The following is a 12,714-nucleotide window of genomic DNA, read 5'->3' as shown; positions in this document are numbered from 1 at the left end:
CTGGCGGAGAGAAGAGGGCCCGGGCAGCGGGAGCGCGGCGCAGGCCCCCGGGACCGCTCCAGCCCCTCCGCGCCGAGCTCTGACCGCGCCGGCTCCTTAGTATTCCCCCCACGGAGCCCAGTGCAGCGCTGCAGTAGCTGGCCCGGGGGAGGGGCGCCCCGCAAAGCTCTGGCCACGGCATCCCCGAGGCTGCGAGGGGGTGAGGAAGCAGCTCCTTTGGGAGGCCTCCTTTCTTCCCTGGTTGGGGACACTGCCGAGTGTGGGGATGGGGACCGAGGGAGCCTTGGGCCTAGGCGCCAGAGCTGTCAACGGTGCGAGGTGTCGCAGGCCGCCGGGGAGAGGACGCGGTGCCGAGTGGCGTCCAGCACACCTCCAGCCGCATTCCCAGGCTGAGGGCTAAGATAAAGGCGAGGGGGCACTCCAAGCTCCTGCTCAAGTATCCACTGCCTACTTCTCAGTCTCGGGGACAGGGGAGGGTCCGTGGAGGGTCTCTTGCAGTGACCCCCCTCACCGCCCTATCCCGCCACTCTAACCGTGTCAGCAGGAGTATGGAATGGGGGCTGTGCCGGAAGAGGTGAGACGTCGCCCCCTACTGGGTCCGCAGGTACCCAGTAGGAGAGCCAGAGCAGGAGTGGGGGCTGGGAGCCGCACAGTGACCAGCGATCCTTGGTATGTGCGCCCCAGGCCGAAGATTTCAAGGGATGTCTTGAACCCAGAAATCCAGGGTGCATAAGGTACTCTGTTGGATTTGCCTGGTGCAGTACACCGCATATACCTGCCTCCACGCGTGTCCAGATAGCCTGGGTGCCCCCTCTCCCCCCCTCATGCACACACCTCCCTCTCCCTCTCTCTCTCTCTCTCTCTCTCTCTCTCTCTCTCTCTCTCTCTCTCTCTCTCTCACACACACACACACACACACACGGAAACAGCAGGCAGGGGCATGCCACACTTACCAAAGTCACACCCACACCATGTCCCCAAGTTACCTCACTTACTCAGGTTCACCTCTTCAGTTCCAAGACCCTCCCTGGCCTGCCCTCCCTCCCAACCCAAACACCCTAAGAGGTGTGGGGGGAAGGGATGCAAAGAAGGAAGGACAAAAGCCATCCCCTTTCTTGAAGGCGCCTCCCCCTAGTGGATTTCTACCTGGATGGCTTAACCAACCCAGCAACCTGAGTCTCATCTGAGGGGCCTGGGATGAGTCTTCAGACCCCTGAGCTGGGGTGCAAAGAGGGGCGGGCCCTGGTTACCTAAGAAGAATGAGAGTGCTCAGGAGGGGCCTGGCTTTCCTGGAGACAGATAAGGAGTGAGAGGAAGTGAGGTTTTAATCTGCCCAGTGTTGGTTAATTACACATGTGCCTGGAGGTAAATAATTAGATTTCCAAGTTAGTGCTTAAAAAGAGAAGCTAGTGGGAGGGGGATGTTGAGGTTTGGGGGGAGGGAGGCAGCTATCCTTTACCCTCCTTATCCCATCTGCCCCAGAGAGGCAGATGCAGGCCCAAATGACCCATTTTGTGCCCCTCTCTATGCTTGAACTCAAGAGTAGAAACAGGTAAGGAGAGCAAGCTGCTCTAGCCCCTGACTGCTTCCCCCTCCTCCAGGATGGCCCTAGGAAGCGGGACCTGGAGAGAAGCCCTTAGATCTAAGCCTGAGTGGCCAGACCCTGGATTAGAACCTGGAAAATCTGGGACAACTGGTGTAGTGCAATGGGAAGGGCATAGATTTAGAGTACAGGCAGAACTGAGGTCAAAGCCCAACTTCCTAGTCTGTGACCTTGGGCAGGTTGACCTCTCTGTGCCTCATGCCCTCATCCAGAAAAAAAGATGTAGTAATCATTCCTACCTCATGAGATTGTTACAAACACCAATCAGTTAATATATGTACAGTACGTGCCAGGATCATAGTAAGTACTCAAAAATGTCAGCTACTATTTTTATTAATATGAAATTTAAATAAAATATAGGAACAGATAGGAAAATGCTGAATAGTGCCTGGCACATAGCAGGATTCAAAGAAACCAAAGCACTTGGGGAAATCCACCAACCCCAATCCACCCATCGGGATGCTGAACACTTTGATGCAGGCTTAGCCTAGGCCCTGGCCCACTTCCTGGGAAAAGGCTGCTGGGGTCTGGGTGGTTTGAAAGCAATGAGAGTGCAGAAGCTCATTAAGGAGTAAAGAATGCAGCAAGTTGCTGAGGGAGCCTGGTTTCTTCATTTCTCCCTTTAGCCCACTGATCCTGGGTCTGGGTGGGAAGCTCCTTCCCTCCAATATTCATTCATTCTTCAAATATCTACTGGATATTTCCTATGTACTAGGCACTGCGCTAGGCACTAGGGATACTGGGATGAGCAAGAACAGAGAGAGCTGCTGCTTCAAAGACCCGAGTCTAATAAGAACATGGAGGCGATTCAAGCTATCATACAAAGAAATGTATATAATCACAAGTTGGGGTAAATGTTACCTGTGTGGGACCAAATCACAGCTCTAGGGACCTGAGCTAGTTTTGGGCAAAGCTGGAAGTCCTCTAACCAGTTATCTGATGCCCAGGAGAGGGACCTGGGGTCCCCATTACCACCCAGGTCCCTTTAACCTTTTGGTGTCAGACCCCAAATATATCTTCATTGACTTCCTCCCTCACTCATTCATTTATTCAACATACCTTAGTTGAGCCCTTCCATATACCAGTCCCAGAGTGTGGAGCTGGGGAAGTGCAGATGAAGCGGTTATAGCATCACTCCCTGGTCCCAGTTCTACAATTCTGCAGTGTTCTTTGGGCATCCTATAGGTTGCTACTTTAGTCCTCTGCTCTACCTCTTCCCTGCTACAAGGCACATTTGCCCGCAAGCATGTCTGAGAACATGATTCATTCTATCCCTATTTCCACAGAAGAGCTCAGAGAGATTACATGGCTTGTCTGAGAGGTCACAAAGTCAGTCAATAGCAAAGCAAGATCAGAATCTGACCTAATCCATCCATGCTTCTGTTTTCTTCCTACTACATCAGGGTACCTTGGAAGTGGGCCTAAAGGATCTAGAAATGCTGCACCTGGATAGCCGTTCCTGGGCCACTTCAGAGTGATGCTCTCCCCCCCCAGGAGGGAGCTCTGCACACCTGAGCAAGGGCTCCTTTCTCAGAGATGGGAGTGGGGAGAGAAGAGGAGAGGGGGGTGGGAGGGCATTTGTCAGTACAATCCAGGAATGGTATAGGGTTCCAGCTTGGGGAGGGGGGGGCACAGGTCTGACAGGCAAGCAGCTCTGTCCCTCCACTTTCCCTCCCTGCCCCTCTCTGTTTCTCATTAATTATTCCCATCTCATGGAGCAGGAATGAAAACAGACTCAGGATCTGGCTGGAGGCCCGCTGTGACATCAGCCCAGAGGTGGCTGCCCTGACCCTAACTGTTGGGGGCTGTGGAAGACTCCCTTCCCCACTTTGTCCTGGCCTGACAGGACACTTTCCCTTCTCTGGACACTGAACTTGGAGTACGTGAGAAAGGTGGCACTTGCCCAAGGGGACCAGGAAAGGGTGTGTCTGAGGAAATGTGGGGGGTACAGGAGCTGGCTTTCTCCAGACACCACTGACTCCCACACACCCTGCCACTCCTTCCCCCAGAGCTACCCCCAGCACTACTCTCAGGCATTGTTTTCCCATCATCCTCTCCACTTGCTTCTGAAGCTACCTCCTCCCTTATTGAAATCTTACCTTATACTACCTTCTTCCCATCCTGATCCTTTCTGAGTCAGGCTTCTTCTGGGACTTGGTACCTGGCCAAGGAGATTCTTCTGGGCTCCAGCTTCTTGACATTTACAACCAGATGTTGACCTCTCACCTCTAGTGACCTCCTCTTTCATTCCCAATTGGCCTCCAACAGCACAGTGGGCTGCACTTTGAATCTAGTTATCACTTAGCCATCTCTTCCAAGATTGGAAGTCTGATATCACAGGCTCCCATCTCTTCCTCCTGTCTGCTCAGTTTTGAAATCTCTGGTCCCCAGACCCCGTTTTCTTCCCACCTGGGGACCTTCTGCGGTATACTTCTCTTCCTGCCCAACCTGGACTATTCCTACTCCCAAACAGTCCCACCATGATCTCTCTGAGCAATCCTTTTCTTGTTTTGCTGACTTCCAGTAATATTTCCCCATAGCTGGTACAGACTTTAATATGCTACTCAAGTCCCAACTGCACCTTGTTCCAGGCACTGAGCCTCAGGCAATGGAGATAAGTGAGCTGCCCTCAAGAAGCCTACAGTTCAGTGAAGGAGAAAGATAAATAACATAATGGCATAGGAATATTATAGCTGTCACTGATGGACTTTGAGGAGGAGAGTGACATCTTGAGAACAGTGGAGTGAGGCCAGTGTGGGATAAATTGGAAGACAGCGATGGTGGCAGGAAGGGCAGGGGGAAGGTCTAGGTGAAGAGCAATAAGGTCTTGGGTGGAAATGGGGCGAGGAGGAGGGGCAGTAGAGATGTCAAAGAGGGGGCAGGTAGGAAGGATCTTACCTTGCAGAGGGAAGTAGCAACATGCTTAGTGACTGATTGGATGTGGGAGGAGAGAGACAGTAAATGTCTGAGCCTGGTGACTCTGAGGACTGGGCAGTTGGGTGTACTTTGACACCCTTTATGGGTTTAGAAGGTACAGGAAGAAGAGCAATATGTATGGAGAACAGTGGGTTCAGTTTGAAGCTTTCAATGGGAGATGCCCATAAAGCCATTGAATATGTGGATCTGGGGCTCAGGACTGAGGTCTGAGCCAGAGTGACAGGCACAGCATGGAGGCCAGGGATAAAGTTCAGAGGGTGGGCAAGACTGCCCAGGAGAGTTGTAGAGGAAGAGAAAAGGCTGAGGTATTTCAGAAATGCCCCCTCACTGCTCCTACAGGCATCCTTCATGCCCCTCTGAGAGTTCTTATCACACTGCATTGTAAATGTTTCTGTCTTCTCTGCTCCTTAAAGGAGGCACCATATTTTTATCATGCATATTTCCCAGGGAGGTGTGCCAGGGTCTGGCATAAAATAGGGACTCAGTAATGCCTGTGGGATGGATGGATAATAATAATAATGTGTTGAGGGCTTACTGTGGTTCCAGGCACCATTCTAAGTGTTTTACATTTAATAATTTATTTAATCTTCAGGACAGCTCTACATTTCTGACTTCCAACGGAAATGTACTCTTACCATTTCCATTTTACAGATGGGAAAGCTTGACTAAGAGAAGGTAAGTAATTAAGTAATTTGTCCGAGGTCACAGAACTAGTATGTGGCAGAGCCAAGATCCAAATCCAGGTAGTCTAACTCCAGAGCTGATGCTTTTTACTCCCACACTATTCTGCTTCTCAAATCAAATCTTAGAATACAAACAAGTACTATTGTTACCATTATTGAATGCTTACTGTGCCAGGCACTGTGCTAAGAATTTTATTAGGTTATTTAATTCTACATAAATGAGTAAACAGATGAATACATTGATGAGTGAAATTAAGTATGTTTGTACAAGTAGATGAATGGATGGGTGAATGAATGGGTAAATGAGAAAGTAAATGGGTGGATAGATAGAGGGATAGACAGATAGATAAGTGAGCACATGCATGAATGAAGAATAGTTGAATGAATGGTTGATGAGTAGGCGAATAGATATGTGGATGGATAGGTGGATGTATAAATGGTAGGATGAATGAAAGAATAGGTAAATAGGTGTTTGGATGAGAGTATGTGTGGATGGATGGATGGATGGATGGATGGATGGATGGATGGATGAAAATGTGAATATATGGAAGAGTAGGTGAATGGATGAGTGGACAGAAGGATGGATGAAAGATAAGTAGGGTAATATATTAATGGATGGATGAGTAGGTAAATGGATGGGTGGATGGAAAGATGAATGAATAGTAGGATGGATGAATGGATAGACAATGGGTATATGGATGAATGAATGGAAAATTCAATAATTAGGTGGCTGGATGATTGGATGAATGGGTGGTTGGATGGATGAGTAAATGTTTAGATGGTTGGATGGATAAAGAGGAATGAATTCCTATATTTAGGGCTGTAAAAGAGAGGAAGAAAAGCCACAAATTATAGTCTCTACCCTTTCCCCTAGATATATCTATGCCTTCTCTTGGCAATTTCTTCCACATTGGTATATAGAATCTGTTCTGTCCTTTCCCCTCCCCACCCCCACAAAAATCACAACCAGGCACCAAAACTTGGTCCTCACTTACTTACCCTCACCTCTAAGTACAGCGACATCCTGAAATGAATTCCAGTCATCCTGATTACTTTCCTGCTTTTCTGCCTTGATGTCCAGGGAAAGCACCTTCCAAATAATTGACCTGGGAAGGAAGCAAGTGGTTATTGTGGGGGTTCCTCCTTCTGCCCCTGATGTGATATCTTTAATAGGCCTAATCCTAGAGCATCAGTACCTAAGCAGATGCCAGGGTTGGAGGGTTGTGATTAGAGTAGGAAACAAATAAGCATCACAGAAAGTGTTAGGGGCACAGTGTCAAGGGTGAGGAGTGTTCTGTGGATCTGGCAGTACAACCATATCTATTCTCAGGCAGAGAAGGGGTTTTAGGAAGTACCAGTCATGCAGACTGGACAGAATGAGGCCTTGCTGAGTTAAAAGGCAGAACCCCCCTCTGAAGGCATCCCATTATAAGCCCTAGGCTCTACTACATGGAAGCTGTGTGGCCTTGAACAACTCATTAGGCGTTCTGAGTTTCCTTATCTGTAAAATGAACTCATAACGTTTACTTCACACGGTCACTGAGAGAATGAAACAAGATGATGCAAAGAAAGTGTGTGGCACATAGAAAGCCTTTAACAAGTGCTTTCAAGGAGTAATAAAGTATGTACATTTCCTGTGTTCTGGGGGAAAGTAATCTATGGAACCTGTACTCTGTGTCTGTTTAGGAAGAAGTGTGGGTTTGGAGGGACAATGACATTATAGGTCTAAGGTCCCCATGGCCTCTGAGTACCAGCACAGCCTCATGGAACCTCCTTGAGAAGCCTTCTGCTTCCTGCTCCCATATGCTCTTCCCAAGGCCTGAGCAGAAAGAAGTAGTATCAAGATGCAGGCGGGAATGGGAGTTAGCCATGGAACCTCTGAGGAGTCCAGACCCTTCTTGCAGCCCCTGACCCTCTCCGGCCTGGCCAGGTGCCAGCAGGCAGGGCATCCAGCACTGTGTTTAACAAAAAAGAACTGCTTGTTGTGGAAGATGAGTCATGGAGATCCTAGCCCTAGAATAGCCCTGGGTTGAAAGAGGGGGAGAAGGTTCCTCTCCTGCCCAGGATTGGGCCTTCTCGCACAGCCAGACCTCAGTGTGGAGCGTGTGGATTAATGGAAGCCAGAAACTGGAATTTCCTTTTCCTTTCCCATTACTTTCTTTCACTTCTCTTGTCTCATTTTATCTCCACCATGTTTACATGTTTTCAGATGGAAGAACAGAGGTTGAGGATCTTGCCTTAGGCTTCACAGGCATCTATAATATTAAATTGCTGGGCTTTTAACTCTGCTGGGGGCACTTTCTCTTCCTAAACTGGGCTTGTCCTGGACTTGAACACAGGATCTACGAAGGGAGGAGAAGGGAATGACTATGTCTTGTACTAGACATTTTACATAGTTTCATCCCCATAGCAACCCTATGAAGTAGTGAGGAAAGTACTATTACCCCATTTTACAGAGAAGGAAACTGAGGCACAGGGAAGTAACTTACCCAAGGTCACATGCGTGGTAAAAGTTAGAGCTTATATTTGAACCAGGGTCTCTGACACTTGACCAGAGGGGGGGCCTTGAGGAAAAGGACCACAGGGGTCTAGGAGAAGCTAGAGACTCTAGTGGCATGGGGAGGAGTGGTGTGCTGTTCTGTTTGACTCAGCCCCAGGGCTCCTAGTTCCACATGCAGCTCTGTGCTGGGAGCCCAGCTCTGCGTGCGTGAAATGAAGATGCTGAACTGGTGCCAATAGGGCCATACCCAACCCCAGCCCCCACCCGAGGGCTCAGGAAATGACACACCTGAACTGCAGAACAGATTGTTGGACCTGTCCCCAGGATCACCTCCCAAGGGAGGGGTTTGCAGATGGTTGCTCAGCAGCCCCTTGGAGGGAGGAGGATCAGGCTTCCTGGGCTGAGGAGTGCCCTACGGGGACAACGCAGACCAACAATGTGGTATGCTGGACACATCAGCCTGTGGGTCAGGTGGTTGGGCTCAGGTTCTGCTATGTGATCTTAGACAATTTGCTAAATATCTCTGGGCCTTATACTTTTGTTTTGTAAACAAAGGGAGAGATTTTTTTCTGCCTACCTTCTGGAGGAAGAGACCTCCTACTCCATGGGGGTTTGACTCTGGGTCAGAATACAGTTTCTGCGAACGGGATCTCTGCCTGATTTTTCTAGGGGCTGCTTATAATTTTTTTTTCATGAGTCTGGCTGTTCATAAGAGCCAGCTTCCTCTTGATACCCTTGCTATGATATCTGAACCACAGTGCTTTTCCTGCTCTTAGGGCTAGAAAATGTGCTGAGGTGAGGGGGTGGCGAGGATATCTAGTGGGATGGGGATTTGCTTTAATTTGGCAGCTAAACTCTACTGTGGGCAGGGCTGGGCTCTGGGCTCAGCTCTAGAACATCATCTGCTCCTGGCACAGGTAGAGTGACTGAGGCTCCAGTGGGGACGGCCAACAGAGCCCAAGCTCTGTGTTCTAAGGCCTGAGACAGAGCTCTGAGTGGCCAGCCTTCAGGGCCTTCCTTTTGGAGTTGCAAGCTCTGTGGATGGCAAGAGTGCCCAGAGACAGAGGGGAAACAGCCACTGTCATTTCAAGTGTGTGCACGGGTCCATCCCTTCTCCTTCCACACCAGCCTTGGCCCAGGCAGCAGCTCAGGCAGAAGGGAGGCTGGGGGAGGGGAGGGCAGAGCTTTGCAAAGGAGGCGGCAGGAATTCTGGTTGGAAATCATTCAAATGAGGCTATGAAACCAGAACCCTGTCTCAGAACAAATTGGCCAGATTTGGCCTAGGGGGAGGGGGTTACAAGGGGAGTGGAGGAGGTTGGGCCCTGGCTGAGGGGGGAGGGGTTGGCTGGACTCTGAAAGTGTGTTGCTAGGAGGAACTCAGGCCTGAGCTACCATGGGTAGGAGGGGGCAGCCTTCTCCCTACAATCCCCTCTCTTCCCACCATTGCTTGCCATGATGTTGGAGGGAGAAGCCAGGTGTCCCGGCCACCAATGTGGCCTGTCCTGGAGGAAACAGGTCTAGTCCATCACTGGCACTCTTTAGAACTGCTTGGATGTAACCCTGCCCCTGACCCTAGTCCTGCTCTATGTCTAAAGCAGAGGAGCCTCTCTGACTCTATCTTACCAAGTATTCATTCAAAAGTTCTGTTTTCCTTCGGAGTCCCCTGCTCTGTGCTAAGCCCCCGGGTAATGGATGGACTCAGCTAACACTAGGTGAGGAGGTGTGACTTAAAAAATGGATTCTCATTCCTTGCTCCAACTGCGGAGGTATCTGGGGAGCCTCTCACAGGGCAGGGCTGCCCCAGGCAGCCTGGAGAATGCCTCTCCTTCCCTATCATGGGTCTGAAAGAGAGGAGGGGTGGGCAGTGGGTATTCACATGGGGTCAGGCAGGGGCCTGCAGCTGAGGAAAACCAAGGCCTTCAGAGACTCATCAAAGGAGCTGCTGTGTGAAAGAGGCAATCTTGGAGGGGTCACTGGGTTCACACTGCCTGGAGAGGGATGAAGGCCAAGTCTGATTGGGGGCTCGGGGGGGGGGGGGGGTGGCTGGGGGACAGGCTTAGAGAGGCAGCAGCCCTGCACTGGGCAGTAGGCTCCTCATCCAGCTCTAGCTTCCAGTCCAGGTGGCTGGCCAGCCATAGGCAGAGCTCCAGAGAGCTATTTTCTAGGGAGAAGCTCTGTCTGTCTCCCTGTCGTGGTCTGGGTGTCTTAGCCCCTTCTCAGAGAGGAAACACGGTTCCTTGGCCACCCCACCGTCATACCTCCATGTCTCCTCAAGGGACAAAATCAAGTGTCAGAGCCAGACGGAAGCAGGACTCAGCCACCAGCCAGACCCTCCTCTGACCTCCCCACCCCTTTTTGCCCTGACCCTTCGCTACCCTGATCTTAGCCCTGGGGGCTGTCTGGTTTGCTGCTCCTTTAACACTACCTACATCCTGTAGGATTCTGCCTTTGTCTTACTTCGCTAGTGACTGGAATCCCACCCTGTGGAGAGGGGGCCAGAGACTGGTTGGGATCCCCTTTCCCACTCCTTCCGAAGCCCACTAACCATCTGAAGATCTTACTCCCCACCTATCTCCAGTGTGGAGGGCTCAGAGGCTTCTCTGCCCTTTTCCCTCCTAGAGACATTAGAGGCCCCAGAATCCTCCCTGCTTTGCCCTCACTGTGGATTCCCAGGCCTCCACTGACCTGCTTGCCCCTTCAGAGTGTGGGTCTTACCACTCTTGACACCCCTCACCCCACAGAATTCTCTCTGTTCTACCCCAACCCCAGTGTGGACTTCCAAAGTCTTCCTCTGTGCGCTCCCCAATGAGAACCCTAGAAAAAAGTCACTTCTGAGGGGATGAAGGGGGGCAGCCATGGCTCATGATGCGAAGGAGGTGGGCTTCTGGCCCCTCCTTGGGGATCAGGCTGGGCCTGGACATCTACTCTCAACCCCTGCTCTCAACTGAGGGGGCCACTGTAGTGGGTGAGTGAGCTGGAGGGGAGGGGAGGGGCAGGGGAGGTGGGGGAACCGGTCTTGTGTTGTTCTTGGCTTGGAGCCCCCAGCCCCAGGGAAATCCTGACTCTGTGGAAAACTGAGCAGGCAGTCAGGCAGGGGAGGAGGAGTTGGAAGAGGAAGAGGAGGAGAAGGGGGAGGAGGACTTGGGGTGAGGTGGGGGTAGGGCTCCTCTCATAAATCAATCCCACCAGCTCTCAGGCCTGACAAAAACCAGAGACCCTGTGTCCCTTGGGGGCCAGGGCCGGGGAGGGGGGTGCAGATCGTCCAGTGGGCTTTGGGGAGGAAAGGATGAAATGAGAGGCAACATCCTGCTCAGAGGGACCTGCCTCAAGCCCCCCAAAATAACAGGTGTGTGTGTAGCAGGGGAAGGGTCTGAGCAAACTTCACAACTACAGAAGCTGAACCAAGGTGGGTATAACAGATTGTTGGAGAGGGGAGGAAGTGCCCACTGGTCAGCAATTCAGAACACTTTTATTGCCTTGAAATCCAGCCTGGTTCACCTCTTGAGGAACTGTGTGACTTCAGACAAGTTGCTTCATGTCTCTAGGCCTCAGTCTCCCCAGATGTATGGGGGAGACTGAGTGCAGGATGAGTTGAGTCCCACTCTGGCATCTTCTGACACTCCACTATAGCCCTTCTCAGTGCTTGGCAGAGGAAAGAATGTTGCTCTGGAGTTGGCAGGACAACAGCTAAGAGCCTAGGCTGTTTCATAACTGTTGCCTTGATGGGTCATATAACCTCTCAGATCCCCAGTTTCTGCATCTGTCCAATGGGCATGATAATGCTTCCCCCGCACCGCTGTGATGCCAGTGAGTGAGACAATGTATGTGTGAGTGAGACGTCTGTAAAGGGCGGGGTGCGGCAGAATATCAGCCAAAGGTCATGGCTATTTTGAGGCCACCTCTCAGGTGTTTGCAAGTCTCTCAGCCTTTCAAGGATCACCTCTTTCCTTTAACACGCAAGTATTAATAATAATCTAGCAGCTCCAGCTCTGAAGCCTGCAACATAGAGACCCTTACAACCCACTCCCTCAGTATTTGCAAGGGCTCTTGAGATGTTTGTGCTTCTCTTCCTCCCACTCATCCCTCCTGCCATGGCCGAGGTATTTCAACCAGCAAAAGGGGCTCACTTCTGAGGCATATTCTGTGCCTCTGAGAGAATGCTGAAGGGCAGCATTGTGTTTATTTCCTTAAAAAACAATGTTTTCTTTGCAACTATGTTATATTATGATTTCTCAGGAAAATAGCTTCGACCAACCCATCTTTTGCCTTAAGGTCGCCTCCCCACCCACAGGCTCATCTCTTTCTTTGGGTCTCAGGAAACCCCTAGAGTGGGTATGTGGGTGGTGAGGGACTGGGGCAGCATTGGCTCAGGCTGCTCCAGATCCTTATTCTCGAGTCTGAACAGACCCACTGAGCTGGGCCTCGCTGAGAACACAGCTTGGAATGACTAGGAGGGAGAGAGTGTGATCCCCCTTGAAACCTCTAGCTGGGGTTCCCTTTCCTGTAGGTCTTGAAGGGCTTCATATCTTGAGGCAGAGGTATAAGGATCTGTGCCCCAAGATGCAAGGGGCAAGGGAATAAGAGACCTAAGAGGGTCTGGGCTCTGCTGGGTGGCTCTTGTGGGACCAGAACCACTATTGTCTGAGGCATGGGCTCCCCATGATGAAGGAAGCACGAAGAACCCAGAGGAGAGGTATGGCTGACGGAGTCCCAGATAGTGCCTTTATAAATATGTCTCCTCCACTCGATGCTAGCCCCTCAAGGATGTGGCCAATGCATGAATGCTATGGTGGCCCTCTGAGCCCCCTGCTCTTGTGAGGCTTATCTTCATTTGGATTGCCCCAGGGCTGTAGGAGTCCAGCCAGGTCAGCTGGGAATGTCTACAGAGACCATATCTCAGACTGCAGGGTCCCCACTCTGCAACCTCCAAGACAAGTGGGCGTCCAGCCTCTGCTTGACCACTCCCAGGGATGGGGCACTCATTACCACAC

This window comes from Miniopterus natalensis, chromosome 6, assembly GCF_054644295.1.
Source record: "Miniopterus natalensis isolate mMinNat1 chromosome 6, mMinNat1.hap1, whole genome shotgun sequence".
In the NCBI taxonomy this organism is placed as follows: domain Eukaryota; kingdom Metazoa; phylum Chordata; class Mammalia; order Chiroptera; family Miniopteridae; genus Miniopterus; species Miniopterus natalensis.
Note: the sequence above shows the minus strand (reverse complement) of the source record.